This window comes from Acanthopagrus latus, chromosome 20 (assembly GCF_904848185.1).
Source record: "Acanthopagrus latus isolate v.2019 chromosome 20, fAcaLat1.1, whole genome shotgun sequence".
NCBI classification, from domain to species: Eukaryota; Metazoa; Chordata; class Actinopteri; order Spariformes; family Sparidae; genus Acanthopagrus; species Acanthopagrus latus.
In genome coordinates, this window is record NC_051058.1 from 3,636,263 (window position 1) to 3,649,590 (window position 13,328).

The 13,328-nt window shown below is 40.3% G+C and overlaps 1 long non-coding RNA gene across 1 annotated transcript; it reads left to right on the plus strand.

Moving 5' to 3' along the window:
- Nucleotides 1-8,391: 8,391 nt before the first annotated feature.
- On the plus strand, nucleotides 8,392-12,942 carry LOC119010110. Its single transcript, XR_005071905.1, has 2 exons — nucleotides 8,392-8,518; nucleotides 12,667-12,942. It is a non-coding gene; the product is annotated as an uncharacterized LOC119010110 (long non-coding RNA).
- Nucleotides 12,943-13,328: the final 386 nt, after the last annotated feature.

The window sequence follows — 13,328 nt, forward strand, 5'->3', positions numbered from 1 at the left end:
GATTAACCATCGGGAGTACCGGGACTATTCCCGGTGGGCCAGTCACTAATGGGCTGGTGGACGGCCGTTGTTTTTTTGTTTTTGTTTTTTTCTATTTTATTTGTATTGATTTATTTACTAAACTTTTTTTTCCTTTTTTGCCAAGAAAATGAGGGGAAGGAAAAGAAAAGCTCTAGCAGCACAGGCTGCTAATAGTAAAACAATTCCGCAGATGTTCGCTGCAGGGGCCGGCCTGGCCGCGGCTAGCTGCAATAACCATATTTATATAATATCCTGTTCTAGACTGTTCGTCTTTGGATGGTGTTCCCATTCATTCGAACTGCACCCTTGTGGCTGGAGTGAGCCACATACAGACACATTTAATACTAAAATCTAAGATAATGCTATGTCATAATTTGACTAAATCATTAGTCCTCTCTTTTTCTCTCTCTGTCTCTCTCACACAAGTTGCCCACTTGTTTGAGGAGATGTTCCCCTCCTGTTTATGAAAACTACATTTAAAGCAGGCAGTTCATCTAGGGCCAGGCAGCATTTTATTTAACTTTGTGAGTATTGTTGTGAGTTAGTGTATTAATTACTGGGTTGTTAATTTATTTAGGATTCCAGAACATGAATGGATTGGATATTGCAAAATAATCACTTAGATATTGTCAGTCTTTCACAGGGCTGAGGAGGGCTTTATATGTGTTCCAGTGTGTGCTTTGAGAGGAACCTACAGTTGTGCTGCCAGTGTCCTAATGTTCTTTAGCCAGCATCCTCCTTGTAAGAGCAATACACTTACTTTCCTCTTTTCTTGGCTGTCTATTATACATTCATTTTAGTGAAAACTTGAGAACTTGAATGGATATTGTTCAGAAATCACTTAAATAGTGTATACATCTTTTGTTGTCTGTCTTTCACAGGGCTCTTTATTGGTGTGTTTTTGAGTGACCTACAGTGCCTGGCTGCCAGCCAGGCACTGCTATGATTCACTGCTTGTACCTGTATGAGTGAGTGACAAATAAACACCCTTGAATATTAAATCCTTTCTCCAGTATCCTTCTTAAGAGCAAGTGAGCAGCGCACTGTGTAGTTTATTTATTTATTTTATCATTTATTTCAGTCAAGGCTTCAGAATATAAAGGGATATTGTTTAGCATAGTGGTGTTATTAAGAGCTTGTGTGTTTGTATGTACCTCAGCGTTGCGCACAATGTCTGCGCGGGGATTGTAGTGGGCCGGTCTGGACCAAAAAGTCCACGGCCAAATGTTTGTCCCAGTCCACCCCTGTCGTATACTATCTACGAACAGTTGATATAATTGCACAGCATGTTGAACAACAAGAGTTGCTAACTAACCAGCCACGTCACTCTCCTAAAATCAATTTAACATTTTTCTAACAACAAATGAGTGGCTGGCTGCAGCCTGAGGTAGTGAGTTAAATGTGAGAGGTTGGCATATAGAAGGACAGTGTAGCAGCTGTAGTGAGGAGTAAATGCACATGAAGTCTATTTACTAGCTTTTTTAAAATTCAAACTGGGTTACTCACCTTTTTATGAGTCATTACTTACTATGGACAGTTAGCCAGGGGACACTTAGTTTACCTATTTTTTTAATTTACCTCAGCCCAGAGTGTAGGCTGCATCTTGTAGTTTTTGTTATAAGCAACCCCCTGTGGTGTTCAGAGGAAGATGCGCTGAAGATGCTGAACCCATTTGTTTCATATACAAGCTATAGTGCATTCATTTAGAAAGGTGAACAGACTGTTTCACTGGAACTACTTGAGGTTTCCAGATTCTTAGAGCTAATGGACACCCTCCAGCCAATCAGAATGGAATATTCACCCGGACCATAAGTCATAATAATTTAACTGTTTGCCAGTAAGTTTTATTTTGAAAATCTAACCAGCTGTTGCACACAATGTATCATTGCTAAGTTGCAACCCCTCACATGCAGCGGACCCTAGAGACGACGGGAGGGTTTCATAGTTGAAGCTTAAGAACAGTGATAGAGCTGCTGTATTTGATGAGCTGGCAATGAAAATGTGTCGGATCTGTTGCGGACTGGTGGCCTGTTGTGTTCCCTGGGAGGTGTCAGAGCTCTGTTTCCTGCAGCGATACACCCAAGGATTCAAGTCTGTGGTCCAGCCAGTTAACTGAGCCACTGCATTCATGGTTAATTGAGCCGATGGTAATGACAATAATTGTGGCTAGCATGCTGTGTACCAGTGGAGCAGTGAAAACAGCAGGATGAGGCGTTAGCTTTTCCTTTTACCTCAACATGTCATGTTTGCCAGGTTAAATCAAATACAGCTCAGAGAAGTTATCTTTATTTGCGTACTAGATTATTATTTCTATAACGAAACTGAAGAAAAAATGCACTGCACCATGAGCTGATGGAGCCAGTGGCCAACACACCATGGAACAGAAACACAATGCAGAGGGTGTAGAGAAGTTCCTGCAGACAATGGACATACTGAGGGAGCTGTATACATTAACAATGGATCAAATGACAACTTGTAATGTGAAAAGGAGTTGTGTAGAGTGATAAAGAGAATTTTTACCTGATTCTGCGGCTCCCCTCGGCTTTCCACAGTTTTGAAGCTCTTGTGGATCATTGATTTGTTTGTGCAGCGCTCAAACCCTGCTGGCTGTCATCAACCTTGTTTTCAGCAGAAAAGATCCAATGAACAAGCTACACTAACCTGCTCAGGACCAAACAGCAGACAGACACAGTAGGGGTTTTGCTGGTGAGCACTGTAAAGCACTTGGCAGCAAAATTGCTAGACGTTTTCTCTAGAGTGGGTGGTGACTAATAACCAAGCTAAATGAAAGTAAATTTTGGACTTTGAACATTCATCAGGTTAAAACAAACATGACTCAGAATCAAGCATATCAAGGTGATGAAGTGATAGATGTCAGTGTTGTATTTGCAGCTATTTATACTGCCCCCAAGTGGCCTTAATATGATGCAGTGTTGTTGATCAGTCACACTGGTGCACAGATGAGACTCTTCTATCTTCGGTGTCCGCTGCAGCAGCCTCCATTTCTTTACATGAGCCAGGACCAAAGCCTGTCTGTAAGTTCAACTTTCTTTTACTAGAGTGACAAGGATTCTGTGAGTCACACTAAACTCAACTGTGTGTATGTGTGTATTTTTTGTGAAGGGTTTTATGCTCAAGTGTTAAGTGTAACAGCCATTTTTGATAAAAATCTTACTTTTTTACGTTAGTTGCTAGTTTTTCTTCTACTACTACTAAGTAGGGAAGTTTTTTTTTTTTTATTTTACGTGATTATTTCTACATATTTTTAACAACTCAGGTTTTTAGTTTTGATGGGATCTAATTTGCAATCGGGACACTTATTGAGGCCCTTCCTGAGGTTTCCTCCATTTTTCAATTCTCATTAAAAGTTTGTTTTGTTTCTGTGCAATTTGGCAAGTTTTCCCTCCCTTGCATCAAGGGTCTAATGCTGTGTTCAGACCAAACGCAACTGTTCCCAGTACATGTATGGATTTTCTAAATTAAATTCATGTTGAAACTTTTAACAAATTCAAGGGACTACAGCTTTACTCCAAATACTTTGGAAGCCAAGAATTCTTTTTGGTTCGGTGATTCATTGAACGTGTTTTCTAAACCTCACCAACTGCTTATTTTCATTGGACTGGATGGAAATTTGCCCTGAACATCCAAGAGACCCTAAGGAAGCCTTTGTGTCATTTTCAACCAGAATGAAGAATTTCACGTCCTCTGGCTCTGTGTAGTATTAATGTAGTTCTGTCAAATAAGTTATTTGGTCCTGCATAAAGAATTGAGTGTCACTGATCTTGTTATATATAGCTTAAGAGTTAAAACACATTTTTTGGGGTTATTTTCAGAAGGATTATATATACACTGGCGTTCAAAAGTTTGATGTCACTCAAAAATGTCATGTTTTCCATGAAAACTTCACATATTTTCATCAAATGAGTTGCAAAATGAATAGAAAATATAGTCAAGACATTGATGAGGTTAAAAATAATGATTTTGAAATAAAAATTTTGTCCTTCAAACTTTGCTTTCATCTAAGAATTCTCCATTTACAGCACTCGATAAATTTGTGCCGTCAATTTGTGGAGGTAATCTGAAGAAATTTCATCCCGCGCCTCCTGAAGCACCTCCCACAAGTTGGATTGGCTTGATGGGAACTTCTTACATGCCATACGGTCAAACTGCTCCCACAACAGCTTAATAGGGTTGAGATCTGGGGCCTTATTTATAAACGTTGCGTACATACAAAAGAAGGCCTACGCCACCCTCTATGCAAACTGTGGGATTTATAAAAGAGAACTTGACAGGAAAATATGAGGTCCTCCACGCCAACTCTGACCCAGGAACTTAGGCGACCAGCAAGATCTACTGGCCAACAGTGATAAGTGGCTGATGAGCTATTCCTGACTCCCACAAGCTATCTTCTTGGATCTATGCGGGTATTGGGCCTAGCGTTGGAGAGGAGCACCCACAGAAACCAGGCCATGCTGGTCCTGCTTCAAGTGCTCGCAACACTCGGGTTTCTGGCAACCTGCACATTCCAGAGGGAACTGGCTGACTGATCAGGCATATCCCAGCCAACCTTTAGCCGTGTTATGCCAAACGTGCTTGGAGGTATAATTGGTTTGTCACAACAGCGCAAGGTTTCCTTATATGGTGGGTGAACAGGCAAATGAAAAAGCGCAATTTGCAGCAATGTCTGGTTTCCCAAATGTAATTGGTGCCATTAACTGAACTCATGTTGCTATAAAAGCACTGACTGAGAATGAATTTGCATTCATTAATCGTAAGCATTTTTTTATTGTCCAACTCGTATGTGATGCAGACATGTTGCTTGCAAATGTAGTGGCTTGGTGTCCTGGGTCAACCCATGATTCATTCGTACTGAGACACAGCAGTGTTGTGCGCAGACTGGAGGCCGGCACTGTACGTGATTGGTGGCTTCTAGGTACAGCTAATTAATGTGGAAATCCTAAGACTTGCAATTTTTTACTAATGTTTAACCCCTTCACCGACCTTGGGGACCGATATGGGAATACAAATTACATACCGGGGTCTTCTGCTTCTTGTGGGCCGGCATCGGTGTCCCCCACTCCACTCAGGAGGGATTCCCCAATGATCCCCACCAGTTTTTCATTCAGCAGGGTGAGCTCCGGTTGGCCTGTTCCCCCACCACTTTTTTTTTCACTTCAGCCACACTCCAACCTTCTGAGGCAACATCATTTACATTGTCTGCCACATTACCATTGGTGATCCCAACACTGTGTCCACCAAATAATACATCCTTCCTCTTCTCCACCTCCCCAACAAGAACTTCCACCTCACACTGGGTGAAATTGTGATTCTTAGCCTTTCTCTCTGCTTTTGGTCATGAATCCATAGTAATTTGGGGCATTTCTCTGAATATTCATAGGCAAATATGGGCGTGGTATGACCCACACACAGGTGCGCCACATTTAGAGTGGACTGTGATATATAAAGGGAAATTGGAGTAGGACGTGCATGCGCGCAGTTTTTGTGCGCAAGCAACTTTCTGTATTTTGTGCGTAAACCACCTTTGCTATGGGTCATTGTCCTATTGTAGGAGAAAATTGACTCCAGTCGAACACTGCCCACAGGGTATGGCATGGCTTTGGAAAAATGGAGTGATAGCCTTCCTTATTCAAAATCCCTTCTACCTTGTACAAATCTCCTACTTTACCAGCACCAAAGCAGGCCCAGACCATCACATTACCTCCAACATGTTTGACAGATGGCGTCAGGCACTCCTCCAGCATCTTTTCACTTGTTCTGCGTCTCACAAATGTTCTTCAGTGTGATCCAAACACCTCCAACTTGGATTCATCTGTCCATAACACTCTTTTCCAATCTTCCTCTGTCCAATGTCTGTGTTCTTTTGCCCATCTTAATCTTTTTTCCTCTTGGCCAGTCTCAGATATGGCTTTTTCTTTGCCAATCTGCCTAGAAGGCCAGCATCCCGGAGTCACCTCTTCACTGTGGACATTGAGACTGGCGTTTCGTGGGCACCATTTAATGAAGCTGCCAGTTGAGGACCTGTGAGGCATCTATTTCTCAAACTAGAGACTCCAATGTACTTAGTGTCCTCTTGCTTAGTTGTGCACCAAGGCCTCCCACTCCTCTTTCTATTCTGGTTAGAGCCTGTTTATGCTGTTCTCTGGAGGGAGTAGTACTCACTATGAAGGAAATCTTCAGTGTGTTGGCAATTTCTCTCATGAAATAGCCTTCATTTCTCAGAACAAGAATAGACTGTCAAGTTTCAGACAAAGGTTCTTTTTTGTCTGGCCATTTTGAGAGTATAATCGAACCCACAAATGCTGATGCTCCAGATACTAAACTAGCTCAAAGGAGGGTCAGTTTTATAGCTTCTCTTATCAGCACAACCGTTTTCAGCTGTGCTGATATAACTACACAAGGGTTTTGTGATCATAAATTAGCCTTTTAACAAAATTAGCTAACACAATGTACTATTAGAACACAGGAGTGATGGTTGCTGGAAATGGGCCTCTGTACACCTATGTAGATATTCCATTAATAATCAGCTTTTTTCCAGCTAGAATAGTCATTTACCACATTAAGAAGGTCTAGACTATATTTCTGATTAATTTAATGTTATCTTCATTGAAAACAGTGCTTTTCTTTCAAAATGTAAGGACAAAAATAAGGACATTTCTAAGTGAGTTTCTTTAGATCCTTGTTCGCAAGTGTTAATCCAATCCAGTGAAAAATGAGACTACTTTCCTTACAATGTTGAATTTCTGACGGCCAGCATAAAAAAATCATAACAGATATAAGAGTTTGTGAGTTCTCATCAGTTTCAACATTCATTTTTTTCAACAAAAATCCGTTAGGTAAACTAGCTGAATTGGTTATAATGACCCATATGATTGTGTCTTTATCCATTGTGCCATTGATAAAGACACGGCAGTGTTAACAAGTTGGCCTGTTTACACTAATAAAGGATGTAAATCAGAGTTCTCCTGTCTTTTTGGCCCTGAGAAGTTTGCTATCTTTGTTTTGTAAAGCACCCAAATCAGCTGTGTACTTGTTGGAGGATGCAGCTACAACAATGCCATACAGGTGTGTTTGAATACATTTTCCCACAATCTGAGTGTTGAAAATGGGGCACATGTATCCCATGATTCTCTATCACAGATTACATGTATTTAAATCAATAATAATTTATCACTTGTAGAGGATTCTGAAGACTTGCTCGAGATGTGCGCTCTAACTGTTGTTGTTTATATCACATTTTATCATGGATTTGCATTGGTTACTCATGCATTGATATTCCCTTCTCCTTACTAGTACTAGTACAGCATGCATAGTATATTAAACAAGGTTGCCATGCTCTCCATGCCTGTGGGAATGCTTCCGCTGCCTGATTAGCGAAGGATCACCAGGATCTCATTTATTAAACTTAGCCTGCTTTTGGGGCTCTGAATACCAAACTCCAGCGTCTCTTCACTGAGCATTGAAAATTCTGATAGGATGCTATGCATAATGAACCAGAAACAAGGTCATGAAAAAAGAACACATCCACAAATTCATTATACTTTCCCACTCTTTTTACTACCCTGTCTGACTGTTGAATTATTCATCGCCTTCCATTCAACTAGTCCTCCCTTGGTAGCCATCATGTCAATCCTCAGTGAAGGCCTGCTTGTTGTATTGGGTTGCGGGACCCAGAGCTCTCACTCGTTCATCTGGAGAAGGTTTACGCTGTGTGGGAGTGTGTGCATGTTTGTGTGTTTAACGTGTGCGTATGTACAAACGGTAGGTACACTACACCTAGACCATCAGGCTTGCGGGCTGGATAGGATCGATGCCCTTCATCATGTCCTGGGAAAACATTGATTTTTTTGTTTCACAGCAAACTCCTTGGACAATAAGTCTTAGCTGGCAATTAGGGTTCAAGAGGGAAGAGATACTGTAAGATCAACAAGGAAGGCACCCAGAGGCTAAAAATACCTTCCTACCTTGGCTCACAGAGAACACGGATAGGCTGCCAGAAGAAACCTACTGGGCCAAACACATTGATTTATTACTCTGTGTGTACGTCAAAGTGATAGCTTAATGTGCAAATTATCTAAGTCCACAGCAGATGACCATGTCATGTTGCATATCCCATGTACTAAGAGATGATATACCTTCTCTAGTTCAGCTTTTTTGTATTCACCCTTGCCCAGTTTACTGTCTCTAGTGTTGTTGAGAAATGTATTGATTGCCAGTTGAACATGCCGAATGATGTATTTTCATAAGCATGCTAGTTTAGGCTGCCATTCTGCTTGATGACGTCACTGGGACCTATATAGAATGTTTTTTTTGTTTGTTTGTTTTTGTTTTTTATTATTTTTCAAATAACGCAATAAAACTATTAATCATAACTTAAAGTCATATAAAACTTTATAGTGCACTTTAACAAAGCAATTCAGTGACTGGAATTAGCTGAGATGAAGGAGAGCAGACTCGTGGGTACCTGTCATTCAATCGAGTGAGTTCACATCTGATGCAGTTGTCGTTATGGTGGAAATTATGTATAGAGGCTGTAAACGTGTTTATTTCTGCTGTAAAGTTGGCTCTTATGGGAAGTGACTCAATTCTGGGGCCAGCCTCAAGTGGCTATTTGCGAACCTTCAGTTTTTTTGTATTTCCGCACTCGCTTCTCAGCACAGGATATTGCAGCTTGGTAAACACTAGTGAGAAGAATCTAAAAATGAGTCACATTAAACCTGGAACATATCTGATGTTGAAGAAAATACAAGAAATACATTCAACAGCACATATTTATTTGTATTCAATATTATTCTATCTGCAAAAACAGATGACAAATTAAAGGACGAGACGAATGGATGTGTCATGTACTCCAAAAGAACTGTACATGAATGCGTGACCCCTACAATGATATGATCCAGAGGCTTTGTGAAAGATGAGAGCAACCCATCCGTGCAATTTTCCCTTGCGTCATGCCCCTGCTACGATTTGGCTGAAAACAGACCCTCTAATTTGACTGGCGGTGAGAGCAATTTGTGAACTTGTGAACAATACCTGGCACCTGACCCACTCAGATCTGGTCTCTCTACCTGCTGGTCAGATCTGGCCGCTTTGCTAAGCGAGGAGAAGCAGGACGAGTTGCGTTGAGTCGCTGGTACTGGTCACTTACGGCACGGCATCAAAATGAAACTATTCATCCGGTTCTGAAAAAATAAAAAAAGAAGATACTAGATGAAGAAAAACGCTCAATGAATAAAGGTACTTTTTTTTTTCATGATGTGGGTGGAGGGGGAAATTTAATGCCGAATCTTTAGCTAGCTTAAGTGTTTGCTCTAGGAAAGGGCTAAAATAAATTGTATGTCACACATGAATGCCATAAGAAGTGAAGTAACACCTGTTTCAGTGAATTATAGCAGGTCCAGCGCGTTGGCATGACATTAGGGAGGGAGGGTGTGTTGTTATGTCTGTCATGTCTGCTGTATCCTCATCCAGTGGGAGCTGATGGTCCATCATAGACCTCCTCTGTTGTTAAATACCTGCCACGTAACATCACCTTAGTATTATTGTAGTATGTCCTCAGTTTATAGGTCTCTAATGTAAAGTGTCCTAAACAACAGTAATACATACTAACCCTATTGTGGATTATTATGGACAGTTGTGGCAATGGATTATTGCTCTGAGTGGATTATTGTTAACTCTACTGAGTCAGTTGTTTCTGTCTTTACCACGTTTATTACAATGTTTATTGTGTCACTATAATTTGAACAATTTTGCCTACATTCCTACAGTTTAGTTATGTTTTTGATATATTATGTTATGTTATGTTATGTTTGATGTAAATTAAAGTACATTCAAAGTAAACTATACTTTATATGACCGTTGTTCTGCCCACAGAATATAGGTTAAGACCACATCATCAGTTAGGCACAAGTAGTCCACTTTGTAATACCCTGTGAAATATACACAACAATATTCCTTCAGTATCACAAAGTGCTCAGCAGTCATTTATCTTCATTTTATAACTCTAACAAGTACAATGTGTTGAAAACTGCTTAAAAGTAAAAACGTTGAAATTGGGTGCATACGTTAAAAGGACACCAAACAGCATCTTGCATAGGGCCCCCAAAAAGACAGAAACGGCCCTGGCTGCAATGAATTTTGTGTGTGTGTGTGTGCGTGTGCAGTTTATATTGGGAGGTGGGTGACTCAAGGCGCCATTAAACAGGGGTCTCTTGCCTTAAAATGCTTGTGAACCACTGCTTTAGTTGATACTCCTTTTTTCAATTAAATGAATCTATATTGGCATGTTAACAGCCAGATTCTCATCAGTCTTTTTCTGTGATTTAACTGAACTAAGGATAATGTTAGGACACCTGATCATGTACACTGCATGTAAGCACATGTACTGTATGGTATAGTGGGAGCATCCCAGCTCATGCTTTTCAACCAGCCTCTGAATCATATATGATAATAAATGGTAGTAGCTGCAAATGGATGAGCTTGCAGCATGATAAACAGTGCTAATTCATTCAACAGTAATGATCATCTACTGTGAAATTAGAACAGTGGGAGAGGAGACAGGGAGCTCAGCTATAAGAGGCAGCGACTTCCAAGCTTCCAAGCATTCTTAGTGATGTCATCCACAATAATCAGCTGGGCTGAAAACTGGTATTCCAGACCTTGAAAGTGAGCATCCCTTTGTCCAGTGAAGTTCTTTTGTAGACCCAAGGTCCTGGACTTCGTGCTTTCCAGATAAACAAAGTTGAAACAGAGAATGGAGAGGAACACCAGTTCTATAACAGTATAACTGTGTTCTACAGTTCTGCATGAGGTTTGTCCAAATAGTGTGATGAGCTGAAGGTGTTGATCGACTACTGAGAGTAAGTAGGCCTCATTGTCAAACACAGTCATGTCTCTCGATCACTTTCAAATGTAAATGCTAACTTAACCATTTCATAACTTTTAATTGCATGCATTTTATGCATTTCCATGTCTCTGTAAAACATTTCGAAATGCCTTGTGTCTGAATGGTGTCATATAAGTTCACTCGCCTTGCCTATATCTCTGATATCTGATTGTGAAATGTAATGAAAAATGATCATTTTATGAATGGTTATAGCCCCACAGATTGTACAGGCTGTTCGCTGCCAAATGCCTAAAATGTATGTTAGCACACTAACATTCTGACAGGGATATAGCATAACATTATTAGTTTTTATTTAAAACTAATGACTTGCCAACAGGATCGGTCAGTATTTCATGATAATGTATGTCCCTTGTTCTTCTGCTAATTGAACATACACCAGTTAAGATTCATGCAGTAAGACAGTTTGGAGTGAAGCAGACATCCTGATAAATCCTGAGATCCTGTCTAAAAATATTGATTTTAGCACAGAAGGTTTAATTTGAGTTTTGTCTTCAGCTTTCAGTTTTGTTGATTAAATGTGCCATGATGTCTGTTATTGTACGTTACTGTGTTCATGGAGACATTTAAAATCACTGTCAGCAGCCTCTCTGATCATAAAATCAGAGTGTATGCACGATGTGAACCCAGCTGTGTCTGCACATCTGACTGTCTGAACAAAGCATCATTTAAATAGCAGAAAACAGACTGGGCCTTTGACTGTAGACCAGCTTTTTGTTGATCTCCGGCATGGTTGCTTTTTTTTTGCTTCCTCAAGATCGTGATCTACCATCAGTGTACCTGACCACACCTCATTTTAAGATAAGCACGCCCAGTTGCGTACAGGTTGCACAGATACATTTACTTTTTTACAGAACATGGGCATGAAAATGACAACTGCGTTGGCCTGAAACTAGTGATGACACATCGAGCACAAAATAGAGCCCAAGGAGGTTTCCAGCTATTTGTTGGGAACGTAAGGGAATACCCTGGACAACTCCAGAACTACCACCCATGTCAGCAACCATGCCTGTTGAGACAGGGTTTATTTTTATGATCACTCAGTGCCTAGAAAGATTTTTGACATATTACTAAATAAGAGCTCATCAATAACTGTTTGATGGTACTTCCTCTCCCTCAACCAACCGGCAAATAAGAAGCTTTGATGAGACTTGTCAATAGGTGACTTCCTGTGTGCCTGGTGGTCTTTTCCAGAGCATGCAGCAGTGTCAAAACTATTAAGTAGCTATACGTTAAATCATTACTACTATATATCTGCTCCATAACAGTCAAAAACTGGATGTATAATATAGACCCACCATTACTTCCTCAACTGGAAAAGGTACAAGAGAGCAGGAGAATGAGTTCAGTTAGAACCTTAATTCATCTTTACCTCACATAATATGTAAAAACACTTATATTTGCCAACATATAGTGTTCCTAAAGAGTCATACTTACGTAGAAGTAAAGATATTGTATTAAAATCTCTTAGTAAGGGGAAAATCAGACATAGAAATGTTCTTAAAAAGTGCAAACAAATGTAAATCACACATATGAAGCTCAGCGTAAGTTCAGTCAGGAAGATTATCTTTTCATTCACCTCTCTCCCTGCTTCCCTCCATTCACCAAACATGGAGGTTTCTTCATGCACTCTCTCCAGTTAACCAACCCGATTCTGCCGCGAACATTATCAGCCAATAATGTCTCTGCCGTCAAACTGAAAACTGCCCTCCTCTGTGTTTCAGCTGTCATTTCAAGCACATACAACCCTCCTCCACCCCGCCTTCCTCCGGCTCTTCATCCAGTAGCTAGGTTCTACTCACAAGAATCAACCCCGCCATCATCTCCAGGGTCCTTCTTGCTCCATCATCACCACCAGTCTCAAGACTCCATGGGGGATTTCGTGATCTATGCACAGCTTCATCAACTCCACAAATATTACTTCATCAAGATGGAGTCTAAACAAAGACTTTCTCTTTGTATGCATGGCAATAAATCTTCATGAAATGTCTATAAGCATCGACGTATAGTATGGGTCAACTGATTGCCCATCTGGCGGATCTAATGTTCAGTATTTTTTTTTTATCATTATTACTGGAATCAGTGTTTTTTGTCAGGACTCCAAAAAGTGTGATTAAATTGGCACATTGTTGACACATTGTAAAGTGTGTCAAATGTTTGTAGTTGTTCCATTAGTCTGTAATAATGATGACTCTTTGACGTCTTTTTCTGCATCTTCAGAAGAATTGTTATTGGTGGGGATTACAGCACACTGCAATTAGAGCAACACAATATAAAATGGACCGTCTTCTTTTTCGGAAACTGGGTCAAGCACAGTCCTAACAGACCAGAACAGTTATGTTCCTTTTTCGTTTTTTTTTTTTTTTTTCCTTCCAAACAAACAAAT